This window comes from Nomascus leucogenys, chromosome 2, assembly GCF_006542625.1.
Source record: "Nomascus leucogenys isolate Asia chromosome 2, Asia_NLE_v1, whole genome shotgun sequence".
Taxonomy (NCBI): Eukaryota; Metazoa; Chordata; class Mammalia; order Primates; family Hylobatidae; genus Nomascus; species Nomascus leucogenys.
Window position 1 is genome coordinate 39,850,952 of NC_044382.1, and position 15,948 is coordinate 39,866,899.

The window sequence follows — 15,948 nt, forward strand, 5'->3', positions numbered from 1 at the left end:
GCATCAATTTAGAGAGAAATGTCCCTCTTCCAAAATATGCCCCACAAGCAACTGCCCACACTGATCTAAGGGTGACCACCTCTACCATAACATATCTTTCTTACTTCCTGCCACAGTGCCTGAAATCCCACCATCGGGCTTCTCTTCAAGAATTTTCTTTTCAAAAAGAAAGTAAATATCCCCCGAATAAAGCAACAATAAAAAGTGGACAGGGGACATTATATTTGAATTCTTCAACTAATACTTTGACTAAGAAATTATGACATCGGCCTGCCACTCATGCTTGTAATCTCAGCACTCTGGGAGGCTGAGGCAGGAGGATCACTTGAGCCCAGGAGTTCGAGACCAGCCTGGGCAATGTAGCCAGACCCCTATCTCTGCAAAAACAGAGGGAGGGAGGGAAGAACTATGCCGGCTTTAAAAAGGAATGTTGTCAGTCTCCTCCTCGCTCCAAAAGAAGGTGAAAATCCATGCTGTTGAACTACAAGGACTACCCAATAGAAGCAAAAAAGTAAAAACCTATTTTAAAGTAAATAAGTTAATGTTGCTAAAACAAACCACTTCACTTAAAACTTCTGCTACATCTTTTTTTGCAATTCCTTCAAGTGGGCCTAGAACAAAGCTTTCAGATACTACTATGTATTTATGAGTGCCAATATTTCAACCAAAATACCCAACCCCAAAGCTCTGACTGCAAATAATAATCCAAACATGTAATTAATAGAAAAATTAGTTCCTTTTCATAGTTCTCAGAGCTGTATAATCAAATTTTAGGTGATTATATGCAGAATCTTCTAATAATCCAAACCATTCAAAAATCTTTAAGGGCTGACAATGTACATAATGTAGAGATCTAACACTTTTTCAGAGAGAAGACACCCTGCCCCCAAATGAAAAATAGTATCAGCTTGAAATGACACCTGTTCAGTATAATTTGAGGGTTTTTTAAAACTATTTTTAATTCAGCAATCTTTAGTTCAACATTTGTATAATTTAAATGAAATAGTCACAGAAAATTGCAGGCCATTAGTTTGTCCCATACAAAGTCAGAAGATTAAAGAGGTCAACAATGTACACAATATAGGATTTAATGTAGACCATGTAATTCTGGTGGCAATAACAGACACAGGCTATGTTTCAAAATGGGAAAAATACTCTTTACTTCATGTAAGATGAACAAATTGCCTGAACTCCTACAGAAAATATAATTTAAAATACGTATCACATCATTAGCAAACTGACATGTGAAAAGCATGTAAATATCTTTAAATAGTTTTACAAATATATAAGATAATTATCTACTGATACAGATTATATACTGATATAGGTCACATAAAATTCACCCATTGATAATGTACAATTTAATGTTTTTTTTTTTTTTGGTTTATTCACAGATATGTACAACCATTACTATAGTCAATTTTAGAGCATTTTATCACCGCCTAAAGAAACCCAGTACTCTTAGGCCAGGCGCGGTGGCTCGCGCCTGTAATCCCAGCACTTTGACAGGCCGAGGAGGGTGGATCACCTGAGGCCAGGAGTTCAAGACCAGCCTGGCCAAGATGGTGAAACCCTGTTTCTAAAAATACGAAAATCAGCTGGGCGTGGTGGTGGGCATCTGTAATCCCAGCTACTTGGGAAGCTGAGGCAGGAGAAATCGCTTGAACCTAGTGGGCGGAGGTTGCAGTGAGCCGTGATCGCGCCACTTCACTCCAGCCTGTGCCAGACAGCGAGAATCTGTCTCAAAAAAACAAAAAACAAAAACCAAAAAAACCCTGTACCCTTTAGCTATCATTCCCTGCCCCTATATCTGTATGTGAATATTTAAGTGCTAAACTTTTAAGTACCCAGGACATGGCAATCATACTCGGTTATAAGCTTAAAAGCTGTAAATTTGTTGTCCTTTTCTTAACAGTAATATTTAGTAGAAATTGTCTAAATTTGCTCCTTATGCCTCAAGGATCACAGTTTTATCCATTCTCTTCCACAAGACTCTTCAGATAATTCCTGTTTGTGAAAAGGGGGACCAAGGCAATCAAAACTCTTAAGTATGTCCCTCACACACACAAATGCATGCTGCTTCGCACCTATCAACAATTAAATGAAAATAAATAAAGACGAAGCCTGTAAACACATTTTAAAATGTCTTATTCGATACTATCTACGTGACAAACAGTTACCACCCTCATTCTATAGCACGTGACTTTCTTGTGCTTAGAAAAGTAGAACCAGGCTCCAAGGCCAACTCTGCTGAACTTAACAGGGCCTTAAAGAATGTTAGACACTTTCTTCCTCCACCCACATTAAATATACACCCCCTAAAACTGTTGATTCACCGGATTCTCAGCTGCCAAAGAAAGTAGACTAGCTTAGTGTTTGACATTTCCTTTTGGCAGTCATTAGTCCTTAATGTGTCACTGTCTAGAGGCTAAACCGAATAGTTTTATTCATTTCTACTTTAGCAGCTAATTTTCGTGGGCCTAAGAAAATGTATCAAAGGCTAAATCCACCCTAGAAGAAAGTTGCCAATCTAAGATTTTATGACACAAAAATAACAGTATGATCAAAACATCTCTTTCCACAAGCCCCTATTGCTCAAGTCTGATTCAGTCCTGGCTCCTTCAGCAGTAACTTTGTACACAGGAGCAAATTAAAGGGAGAAAAACAAACATTTCAAACACCTATGACAATGTCAGTGAGCCACCTACTAATGGGAAAAGAAGACTGCTTCTAGCCAGTTATGCTTATTAAATGGTTTTTCATTCCCACCAAGCCAAGAGGTTTGCTGTCTCCTGCACACTAATTAATTTTTGATTCTAAATCTTTGTTTTAACCTTAGCCCACTCCCCAGAGCCAATGAATGCCAACCCTTTCTTTGTATATCCTATTTACCATACATAATTCTATACTTGCTCCAGTGCTTTATAATAATAAAATAATAGGTAATTTTTTAAAATCTCCATTACTAGCATTATCTAAGCCAGATCTTCTCAATTCTTATTTTTGTCCCCTGAAAAAGAACACCAAAGAAAAGGAAAGAGAAAGACAATGGTAGATTTAGAATCAAACAAGGCTCCCTGTGTCTTTTAACAACCAACAACCAAACTGAGGAATCTAAAATTATACTGGCCGACAAAATAGTGTTACAGCTACCTAAAATTGTGTTGAGGCAAATTCTCAAGCACAGGAAACCTGAAGACAGCAAGCTAACCCCTCCACCAAAAAACACCTGATTACTGCCATTTATTAAATTCAATTCAATCAAAGTCTAGTGAACAACGTAAACATCACTACTAAATTACATAAAAGTCAAGCAGATAAGAGACAAAAGGTTTCGTACTATACAAGACAGAACTTTAAAAATATGACTCTGGGGCCAGGTGCAGTGGCTTGTGCCTATAATCCCAGCACTTGGGCATGCCGAGGCAGGTGGATCGCTTGAGTCCAGGAATTTGAGACCAGCCTGAGCAACATAGCAAAACCCCATCTCTACTTCTATTTTTAAATTTTTAAAAATTTAAAAATTTTTTAAAATGCTCTGCCTATGGAGTGGCAATTCTTCATTCCTTTGCTTTCTTAATAAACTTGCTTTCACTTTGGTTTAAAAAAAAAATTAAATTATTTGCGGAAGGGCCAAGTCTCCAAAAAAAAAAAAGCCTTAAGAATTACACAATGGAATGCCTAGATGAATAGGCAGTGATCATTTTTGACCTTCTAAAAAAGTGCTTACTTTTAATTTAGCCAAGAAAATTCTGCACTGTTCAGTAACTACAGTAGACTCCTTTTGGGGGAATCCAGAAACCCAAATTGAATACAGTGACAAAGGGTTTACTTCGAGGACACATATACAGAAGAACCCAAGTACAGCTGGGCAAACTGGCCCTAGGAGCAGCCATACAGGAAGCCCAGGACACTCCTCTTAGCTGGCTATCCCATTCTCCAATCTCAAATGCCTGACCCATTCTCACCCTCTTTGCTGCCTATCTAATTCATAGCTGCTACTCACCCACAAGTTCACTTTGTCAAGACCCCTATCACCCTGGCTCTACATAATGGTATCATTTCCTTTTTCAGTTTCCATTACTAATTGTATCATTTTCCCATTATTTACCCATACAAATCCCCAAGAGAATCTAATTGGCCTAAGAATCAGCATAGGCACCAGCCAGCCTATAAAATGGAGAGTGAGAAGAGGACTAAGTGGGATAAAACAAGGCCTTCCAGGGGTTGCAAAGCATGCAAATGCCCTCCGAAGGGTGTACACATGGCAAGGACTGTGCTCTCAGACATCTAACATGCTAACACCTACTCAACTAACCACCATGGTGATGACATGTCCTTTTTAAAAAAAAAAAAAAAATTATTATGAGTTTTTTCTAACATACCCACCGAAAGGATTGAGAATACTAAATAAACTCCCTCACTTAACCATTACCAAACTTTAAAAATCATCAACTTTCTGCTTTCTTGTTTCATTTATCACCTTTCCATTGGTTTTTCTGCTGGAATGTTTTTAAACAAATCATACATCTCACTCTATAAGGAATTACCTTGTATGTAACCATTCCTCCTAAACCAACTTTCATATCTGTTCAAATCTTGAGGGTTAAGGATAATTCACACTTTATCAATACCTTAAATCCAAAATATACAATTACTGCTGTTTATTAACATAACCGCCAAATTAGTGTAATTCTAGGTTCAGAGTGGTTTTAAGAAAATGGTTAATGGAGCATTGGATGGAAAAACCTAGTCGAAAAGAGTAGTTGGATTTTTAACCTCTACAGTTGGCCATTATGAAAGCCCTGTAGAAAGCAAATAAGAGGTGGCCAATGGTGTCAGGTGTTTTTTAACTGCCATGATTAGAAATTTTAATTTTAAAATTGGATTTTTATCTGAATGCTACAACATTTAATATTGCTTTGAAAAAGAAAACTCAAACAAATTTCTTAACCCATTTAGGCCTGGTGTTCCATTATTGGAATGCTAAGCTTGTGGGAGTTATTTATATCCTACTGCTCAAGGTCATCGCCAAGGTCTGATTTTCCACAACAAAAAAATTGCAACCTCTGGCATAAATGGTTGTTAAAGCCTTGAGTCTGTTTCCTTAACTGAAAAACTTTAATGGCATAAGGAAAAGCAGTTTTGAAAAGGTGAGGGAGGTGAGAGGATCCTTTATCACAACATAAATCACTAAATAGTATATATTAATGGCCAATTTTAGAAAACAAACAATTTTCCTATATACAGTGGCTTCAGCTATTTTTCAGCAAAAATACAGAATCTTCAAAGTAACATAAACAATATGCTCTGCTCCTGGCAACAAGTGTGTTTATGAGTATGAGCTTAAAAGATTACAGTTCAGTATTACTGGTCTTTGTGTGAAATGAAGTCTCATTCTGTTGCCCAGGCTGGAGTGCAGTGGTGCCATCATGGCTCACTGCAGCCTCAGCTTCCCGGGCTCAGGCTATCCTCCTACCTCAGCCTCCCGAGTAGCTGGAACTACAGGTGTGTGCCACCACGCTTGGCTAATTATTAATATTTTTATAGAGATAGAGTTTTGCCACGTTGCCCGGACTGGTATAATTTTTCTAATAAAATATCTCAGGTCATTTTACACCAGGAAATAATAAGCAATATTCTTACAGACACAAGAGCAAGGGCAAGCCAAAACATTTATCTTTTCACTCCTAGAAGATGACTTTCATATTTGAATCTATAAAACCAGTAATTCTCTCTCAAAGCAAGGAGAAGTAATTCAGGCTAATATGTTCCAGTGTTAAAACTTAAAGGACGGTTAGCAAGGAAGCCTTGAAATACGATGTCACACTGTATTCAACTTGGTAGATTATTATAAACTGTAAACATTAAAGTGTCTTCAACTGGGGTTAAAACCAGAGCAGGAGGCCAATCATTTCAAAACATCTGAAAGTAATACTTGTAGGATATTTACCGACCAGATGTTATTTCAGCATAAAGTAACTCAAAGGAAACATCCTCCTTATGTTTCCAAATTATGACATTACAGAAAGCCCTAATGGCAGTTTAAGAGAATGACCAAATGGAATTGGTTCCCAACAGTCTTTGGTTCTATATATCCAATATTCCTCTTTAAAATAGGCCTGGCGCAGTGGCTCATGTCTGTAATACCAGCATTTTGGGAGGTCAAGGCAGGTTGATCACCTGAGGTCAGGAGTTCAAGACCAGCCTGGTCAACATGGTGAAACCCCATCTCTACTAAAAATACAAAAATTAGCCAGGCGTGGTAGCGGGCGCCTGTAATCCCAGCTACTTGGGGGGCTGAGGCAGGAGAATCACTTGAACCGGAGGCAGAAGTTGCAGTGAGCCGAGATCACAGCATTGCACTCCAGCCCAGTCTCAAAAAATAAATACATACACACATACATACAACATAATAAAATAAAATAAGCAAGCCATTGAGGTGCTGAGAAGGACTGCATTAGCATTAGCAGTCATCAGATATGAACAAAGATTCAACTCAAAATGAATAAAATAATCCCATCTAAGAATAAAAACATATTCCACAGACTTGTGCCCTTCTAAGTTGGCATTATGACTGAGAAATATATCAACCAAAGAGGCAACTTTCAACACAGCAGGTCTGAAGTCAGAAAGGAGGAAATCTCCTGCCTCTGACAAGGACAGTTTGGAAACTCAATGCTCATGACAGAACCTGAACTGCCCATCATGAAAAGCAGAATGGCATCCCTTTATGTAACTATATTTAATGAGGGGAGGAGAGGGTTAAAGACAAAAAATAAATAAATAAATAAACATTATGGCTAGTTTGAGGGCAGACAAACCAAACATACAAACCCAATTTGTTTAATCCTTAACTGCCATAGTCACAATGAGTTTTTATTTACTACCTTAAATCCTCTAAGATACCTAATTTTAAAAAAATGTAAAATGAATGGATAAAAAATATTACGGTAGAAGGTTATGATTGATAAGCTTTTAGTTTTACATGTTTGTCATATATGGGCATTCTAAACTAAATAGGTGGCCTCCCACAACTATTAGTTGGCTACATTTAAACAATCACAATATTTTTAATAAATCGATTTATTATTATCAACACATGACAACTTTGCCAAAAAGTAAAGCCTACTCCTTGGGCCAAAAAGAATAACTGAAGGAGAAACTATATTGTATTTTTCCCTAAAAATACCAATTTACACATTTGCACATACATTTTATAGTTTTACGTTCACATCAAACATGGCATTGCACACAGACACACACGAGAGGAGAGGGAGAGACCTGTCAGCTATGATTAGATGCTTGAACTACAAAATCACACAGACTGGAGATGGAGACTACCACTTTGGCTCTTTGCTAGAGGCAGAGAGCAAGCAGTGGAGCAGACAAAGAAAGCTATAAAGCACCTGTCACAGAAGGCATGTCCCTTGGTCCCCACCTATCCAGATCCCTGTTCACCCTATTCTTTGCTACACTTTATTTTCTGTTCTTTTGTTCCAAGGTATCTTGATATTTTTTAATAACACCACCCATTATATCCCCATCTTCATGGTTTTTCTTGGTCTTACTTGAGAGATTCTCTGTGCATTTTAACAAGGTCAGTTAGAGGGCAGCTATTAATGACCCTGATTATAGCCAAGAAAGCTGCCCTGGGGAGATTACATTACTTGATCAAGCTTTAACAAGTTCTATTCTATGGAAGTATCAGCTTACTGCCCATCATCCATGGCATCACATGTGAAGAGCACCACCAGGAGTATCTCTGGACTAAAAAATCAGAAGCCTTAGTTCTAGTCCTAACTGTTCAAACATGGCTGTGACCATGGCCTAACACTTCACTAGTTTCAGATTCAGTTTTGAAAACACTGGTTGAGTTTTGGTTCTGGCTAAATGTAATAAATATATTCCACCCTGTCTGTGCCACTGAATGTAACTAAAAATCCTGAGCAGAACACATGGAGTGGCAATCCAAGAACTGAAATAAAGAATGGTCAAATCTACAATTATTGGAGACTGCAACACTCTTCTCTTAGTAATTCTTAGAATAATTAGATCTTTCCCCCAACCAAAAAAACAGCAAGCTATAGAACAATGCCATCAACCAACTAGATCTAAGTGACACTTTCACTCCACCCAACAATAACAGAATACAGGCCAGGCACAGTGGCTCATGCCTGTAATCCCAGCACTTTGGGAGGCCAAGGCGGGTAGATCACCTGAGGTCAGGAGTTCGAGACTAGCCTGGCCAACATGGCAAAACCCCACCTCTACTAAAAATACAGAAATTAGCCAGGCGTGATGGCGGGCGCCTGTAATCCCAGCTACTTGGGAGGCTGAGGCAGGAGAAACCACTTGAGCCGAGATCGTGCCTCTATACTTCCAGCCTGAGCGACAGAGCAAGACTTCGTCTCAAAAAAGAAAAAAAAAAAAAAAAGCAGAATACATATTATTTGTCAAGTACAAAGAGAACATTCACAAAGGTAGCACTGGGTCATAAAACAAGGCTCAATGAACAAATTTTTAAAAAATTGAAATCATGCAAACTTTATGTTCTCTGACCATATGGAATTAGAATTAAACTAGAAATCAGTAACAGAAACATAGCAAGAAAATCTCCAAAAACTTGGAAATTACACAACATACTTCTACTAAATAAGCCGGTGATCAAAGAAGAAGACTCAAGGAAAATTTTAAAATATCCTGAACTGAACAAAAATGAAAATACAGGCCGGGTGCGGTGGCTCACGCCTGTAATCCCAGCACTTTGGGAGGCCGAGGTGGGAGGATCATTTGAACTCAAGAGTTCAAGACCAGCCTGGGTAACATGATGAGACCCGATCTCTTAAAAACAAACAAACAGCAAAAAAGAACAATAAAAATAATTTTAAAATGAAAATGCAACTTATCAGAATTTATTGGATGCAGACAAAGCAGGGCTTAGATTATGGAAATCTATACCACTATATCTTTACACAAAGAAGAAAGATCTCAAGTCAATAACCTAAGTTCTCACCTCAAGAAACTAGTAAAAATAGAATAAAATAAACCCAAAATAAGCAGACAGAAAAAAAATATAAATAAAAAGCAGAAACAGATGAAATTGGAAGTATTAGAGGAAAAAAAAAATTAATGAAACCCAAAGCTGGATTTTTCAAAAGATCACTAGAATTGATAAACTTCTGGCCAGATTGACAAAGAAAGAAAAAATAAAACAAATTATCAACAACAGTTATGAAACAGAGAATACTGCTACAGAGGCTAAACAGTAAAAGGATAGTAAGAGATTACAACAAACATCTCCATGCATATAAAATCAACTAAGTGGATAAAATGAACTAATTCATTGAAAGCCACAATCTTCCAAAATTTGCCCAAGAAGCAATACATAATTTAGTTTTATATCTACTGAAGAAACTGAATTTATAATTTAAAACCTTCAGAAAAATTAATTGCTTGGGCTGGGTGCCGTGGCTCACGCCTGTAATCCCAGAACTTTGGGAGGCCGAGGTGGATATAGCATTTGACATCAGGACTTTGAGACCAGCCTGGCCAACATGGTGAAACCCCATCTCTGCTAAAAATACAAAACTTAGCCAGACATGGCAGTGCACACCTGCAGTCCCAGTTACTGGCGAGCTGATTGAAATAGATTAAAAATTGGCAAGTTTCTATAAAGGACTAAATAGCAAATATTTTAGGCTCTGGGGCCATGCAGTCTCTTTAGAAATTACTTGGCCAGGCATGGTGGCTCACACCTGTAACCCCAGCACTTTGGGAGGCTGGGACAGGCAGACTGCTTTGAGCCCAGGAGTTTGAGACCACCCTTGGCAAAATGGCAAGACCCCATATCTACAAAAAATACAAAAAAATTAGTCAGGCATGCTGGTGCACACCTGTAGTCCCAGCTACTGGGGAAGCTGAGATGGCAGAATCACCTGAGCCTGGGAAGTCAAGGCTGCAGTGAGCTGTGATTGCACCACTGCAGTCCCAGCCTGGGTGGCAGAATAAGAGCCTGTCTCAAAACAAACAAAAACAAAAATGAGGGGAGAGGAGAAAGGAGGGGAGGGGAAGGGAGGGGAGGGGAGGGGAAGGGAGGGGAGGGGAGGGGAAGGGAGGGAGGGGGGGGAAGGGAGGAGAGGGGAGGGGAAAGGAGGGGAGGGGAGGGGAGGGAGGGAGGGGAGGGAGGGGAGGGGAGGGGAGGGAGAGGAGAGGAGAGGAGAGGAGAGGAGAGGAGAGGAGAGGAGAGGAGAGGAGAGGAGAGGAGGAGACGGAGGAGTGGGGAAAGGGGAGGGAGGAGAGGGAGGGGAGGGAGGAGGGGGAGGGGGAAGCAGCAGGAGGGGAGGAAGGAGCAGGATGGGGAGGGGGAGGATCAAGAGAAGGGGGAGGAGGAGGAAGAGGAGGAAAGAAGAAGGAAGAAAAGAAGGAGGAGGAGAAGGAAGAAACAACTAAATGGGTATGGCTGTGTTCCAATAAAACTTTATTTATAAAAATAAGTGGCAGGCTCGACTTGACCTGAGAACTATAATTTGTCAACCCCTAGACCACATGATAACGAATGTCACTTCCAAATTCTACCTTCACAATTTTATACTTCCAAGGTCAAAAATCACTTTGATATACACTGCAAGAAAAGAATGAAGCAAATGCTATCACAGAGAGATAATTGAGTCTCACTTCAAGACTTGATAGAAATGTATACTATAATTTTTTAAAAACCAAACTAACCACTTTAGCCAAACTGAATGAATTTAGTCCTGAATGAATCATTACCTCGAAAGGACTAATCAACATATTAACTGTGAAAAACCATCAAATTTCCCTATTAATAGTGCTTTGGAAATGAACACGGTGTATGATTATAAACAAAACCTAAAAATCTAAGACACACAAATCTAACAGTCTAAGTTTTTTAAACTTTGTGACATTAACAACATAAAAAACTTTTTTTAAATGTGGGAAAAAATATCAAAGAAAATTTATAGTGCCCATCACCCCACCAGCGAGAGATAATTACTAATAATCTGATATATTTAGAGGTTATTACCTGTTAATTCAGAAATACTACTTTAGATATGAAGTCTTTTCAACCCTGCTTGACGGCTAAACAGCACAAAGTGATATAAAGGACAGTCTAACAGCAATCCTGAGGAGGCTAAACTCCTATCCACCCGCTGCCTAACACTGGGCAGGCTTACACGCCTGCTCCATCATCCTGATTTCAAAAGCCCACTCCACTACTGCTCCATCAGGCCAGCATCACTTCAACAAATACATAAACATGCATCTTTCTGGTATTAGAGATTAAGAACTTGCCTGCTAAATACTGCAATTCGCAATGCCAGGATAGCTTATAAACAGGAAGTACTTCAAACCTCTTTGAAAGCAACACAAATGTAACTGGGGTAAGACGTCTTCCTCAGTTATGAAGATCTTTTAAACTCCTTATCTTGAACCATAAGAAAATCACAAATTAATTTTTGACAAACAGTGTTTTCAAATTAAATAAATGCTGCTCTACAACATGGATGAACTTGGAGGGCATTATACTAAGTGAAATAAATCAGACACAGAGAGAAAACTATTGCATGATTTTTACATGTTCTCTAATAAATAAAAACAAGAGAGTAGAAAGGTGGGTTACCATATGGTGGGAGTAGGGGACACTTATGTCAAGGAGTACAAAGTTGCAGTTATGCAGGATGAATAAATCTAGAGCTCTTGGCCAGCCATGGTGGCTCACACCTGTAATCCCAACACTTTGGGAAGCCAAGGCAGGTGGATCACTTGAGGCCAGGTGTTCAAGACCAGCCTGGCCAACAGCATGGAACCCCATCTCTACTAAAAATACAAAAATTAGCTAGACTTAGTAACACAAGCCTCTAAACCCAGCTATTATGTTTGGGAGGCTGGAACACGAGAATCACTTGAACCAGGGAAGCAGAGGTTGCAGTAAGCTGTGATCGTACCACTGCACTCCAGTCTGGGTGACAGAGCAAAAATAAATAAATAAATAAATAAATAATCTAGAGCTCTAATCTACAGCATGAAGCCTATAGTCAATAGCATTGTATTGTATTTGGAAAACTTGCTAATTCTAAGATAACAGATATGTTAAATGGCTTCACTGTAGTAATCATTTAACTATGTATATCTAAATATCACATTGTATACCTTAAACATATACAGTAAAAATAAAATTTATTAAATAAAAAATAAAAATAAATGCCGTTGTCAAAAAAGCAAGTCCTACACAGGCTCAAATTTTGCATTCAATGCATCATCTACTTATATAAACTCTCCCAAATCCTGTTTATTAGGCAGCTCACAGAAAAGCTTACACTAACAATTCAATAAAATAATCTTCAAATGCCTCTACAGAACTATGGACTACCAATTTAGGTAAGCATCTCTTGCAGAAAACCCAAGAGTTCAAAGAAAGATGGAAATCATACCATAACTGTGTAACAAAACTCAGCCTCTGTACCTGCAAACCACAGAGCCCATTTAAACAGCTACGGCACTCAAGTACCACCAGTCTAGCATGGAAAATACCCTAAAAGCTCTTTTGCTCCATGTCAGGCCTCTGAGCCCAAGCTAAGCCATCATATCCCGTGACCTGCAGGTATACATTCAGATGGCCTGAAGCAACTGAAGATCCACAAAAGAAGTGAAAATAGCCAGTTCCTGCCTTAACTGATGACATTCCACCACTGTGATTTGTTCCTGCCCCACCCTAACTGATAAATTGACTTTGTGACAATACACCCTCCCCACCCTTGAGAAAGTACTTTGTAATACCCTCCCCTGCCCTTAAGAAGGTAGTTTGTAATATTCTCCCCACCCTTGAGAATGTACTTTATAAGATCCCCCCCCACCCGCCCACAAAAAAATTGCTCCTAACTCCACTGCCTATCTCAAACCTGTAAGAACCAATGATAATCCTACCACCCTTTGCTGACTCTCTTTTTGGACTCAGCCTGCCCACACCCAGGTGATTAAAAAGCCTTATTGCTCACACAAAGCCTGTTTGGTGGTCTCTTCACATGGACACAAGTGACATTCCACTCACTTCAAGCAGCTATCCCAGACCTGGGTCTATTTTACTTAGTCTAGGATATCCAATTTTAGAAATTTAATACTGAAATTTAGATTCCAGTATTTATTTTAGTTCTGGGGGTATTTAATTTTAATGGAAAACTCTGCCACCATTAAGATGTTATAAAACCATATTTGTTAACTTGGGACAATGTACAATGGTAAAAGTATTAAGAGTTCAGACTTTCAGGTCAGACAGATCTGAGCTCAAACTGCACCTGTATGTATATGTATTTTTGAGCAATTATCAACTCAATAGGGTTATTATGGGGATAAAATGTCTCTCAGCACAATGGCTGGCATATGGTAAGCAGTATAAAAGTACGGACAATCATTACTAACAACATTTTTAAAAAGAAGAAAAGGTAAGAAAAGAACAGATATAAGTGTACATATACACATATCCAAATTAAGTCTGGAATGTTATACACAAAAATAAGTGGTGGGATTATGGACACTATATAATGAACACAGAACTTTTATAATCAGGAAAAAATTAAGCTACTCTAATTCTGAAGAGAAGGAAAGTGTAGCCACAACATAATGCAGTAACAAGCTCTTCAGAGTCCTTCAAAAGCTCTGGCTATGCTAAAGAGATTCCAGGAAGGCATTTGCAAAACTGAGAAAGGATTAGCATCTAAATTGAGTGCTTCACTTCACTATAATATCTTTTCAAAAGATCTTTGAAAATGAACATTAGCTGCATAACATTCATACATTCCACGTCAAATTTACCCAAATCGAATTAAAATTTTATACTTGATATTAACATAATCACATTCCTCAAATATATGTCCAGTCCAACCAAAGTATGTCCAGTTACTGCATTCTTCTTTTGGGATCCTACAACTATTATCTCCAATGTTTTCAGGCAAGAACAAAGATAAAATGTATCCTTAAGAAACATTATCCTTACAAGGTCCTAAACTGAACCAATTTTCTATCTAAAACTACAGTTTTAAGTATTAAAAGAATACAGGTTATAATAGCTACTATGCATGGACTACCATGCCATTCTGGACATTGAACGAAGTTGATCCTAACCTCTCATCTACTCACCTTAGCTGGTTGGTTACTTATTAGTTAGAACTATCCAACAGAGATACAATGCAAGCCAGAAATAAACCACCCACATAATTTTTGTAACATATATATGTTATAGATACATATATAATCAACGTAAATATGATTTTTCTAGTAGCCATAAGTGAAAAGAAACAGGTAAAAATAAAGTTTAATAGATTTTATTTAACCCGATATATCTAAAATAGTATCAATGAGATAATTTACATTCTTTTTTCTATACTAACTCTGAAATCTGGTGTACTTACAGCAAACTTCAATTTAGACTTGTCACATTTCAAGTGCTCAATAGCCACATATGGCGAGTGGCTACCACACTGAATAGCAGAGAGCTAGAACTACTTAAGCCCATGACATGTGTTTGTTCTTACCAATTATAAGCCCTAACGCCAGTCAGTCAAACACGACCATAACCTGCTGGGCAAGACTGCTCTGGTCGAAACCAAATGGAGTTCATTTCAAAGACTGAGGGTCCTTTATGTTTCAGACATTGTATTAACTATATTCAGATTTGGAGGTTTTGGGGAAGGGGTAGGTTTTGCTTATTTGTTCATTGAAGAGTCAGGGTTGAAGGGGGGTATGGTAACAGAGACAAGTTTGGTTCCAATAAATTCTACTACTGGAAAAACACATGCCTTAAAAAAGGGAGAAAGGAACATATTAACAGTCAGCATATCCCTCAGCAGAATGAAAGGCATGAAATAAAGAAATCAGCTGTATAAAGCATAGGGCCCTTCAGAAGGCTTTCTCAGTAGCACTGAAATAACTCAGAGAACATTAAAACACACAACTGGGCAACCAAGTCAGCTATGTATTTGAAAAACAGAAATTTGAACCCATTAACCAGACAGCAAATTGTTTTAGCCCATTAACTTAATAGTCTGAAACCTAGTTCTACGGATATTTCATGTTTATAGGCAGAAAACACTGAGAGAATTAAAACTGTTATTTTATGCTCTGCATAGAAGAAGAAAAGAAAAAAATCTGAAAATATATATATATCCCTAAATGCTAATAGTAGTGGTGTTTCAGTAATTTAATTCACATGTCTGACTTTCAATCATGAAAAAAATAAAATGGTAATAACTTTTTCAAATTTAATTACATTTCATTTTAATCTCAATCCATTCACTTTTAAACCTTTTTAAGATTATGACATCCATCCAAAGCTGTTTTTCTCTCTCACAGGCAAAGCAACTATAGGCTGACAGAGCCAAAACAAATTAAACTTAACCACAATAACCACATTTCATTTCAAGGAAACCTGGAAGTCATCTCTGAAACTACAAGGATACACTGAAGGGTCGCAAAACCTCCACTGTCATGGGTCTGTGGTATTTCCCTAATGTTAAGTAAGTAGAGGTCAAATGCATTACTTTTATGTCAATTATTTCCTTAGAGTCCGTACAGTAAGTTAGCTGTAGAGCCAAGACTACCTACCAACTCTTCATCAAACCACTATGCAAGCAATAACATTAAGGCTGCTAGCCTCCTGACCCTTGGAAACTTTAAAAGGGAATTTGGCCCTCAGCTGATGAATTAAACTTAACTCTGCTCTAAGGTATCACTTTCACTTAATTGCTTATTCCAGAGTATTTGGTTTAATTTTTTCAACAAATGTCATCTGTATACTGAAAGATCTAATAGGAAGTAGAAATAAACCACCACAGCCTCCTCCTTCATCCCCTGTAGAATGTAAGGCCCATAAGGGTAAGGGTCTTTGGTTTTTTCCACCACACTATTATATCCTTAGGACCATGAAAATCC

General features: G+C 38.2%; 1 protein-coding gene across 4 annotated transcripts in view; it reads right to left on the bottom strand.

Moving 5' to 3' along the window:
• CTNNA1 (catenin alpha 1) overlaps positions 1–15,948 on the bottom strand; it is a 181,543-nt gene that overhangs the window by 88,441 nt on the left and 77,154 nt on the right. The window lies entirely within an intron of this gene.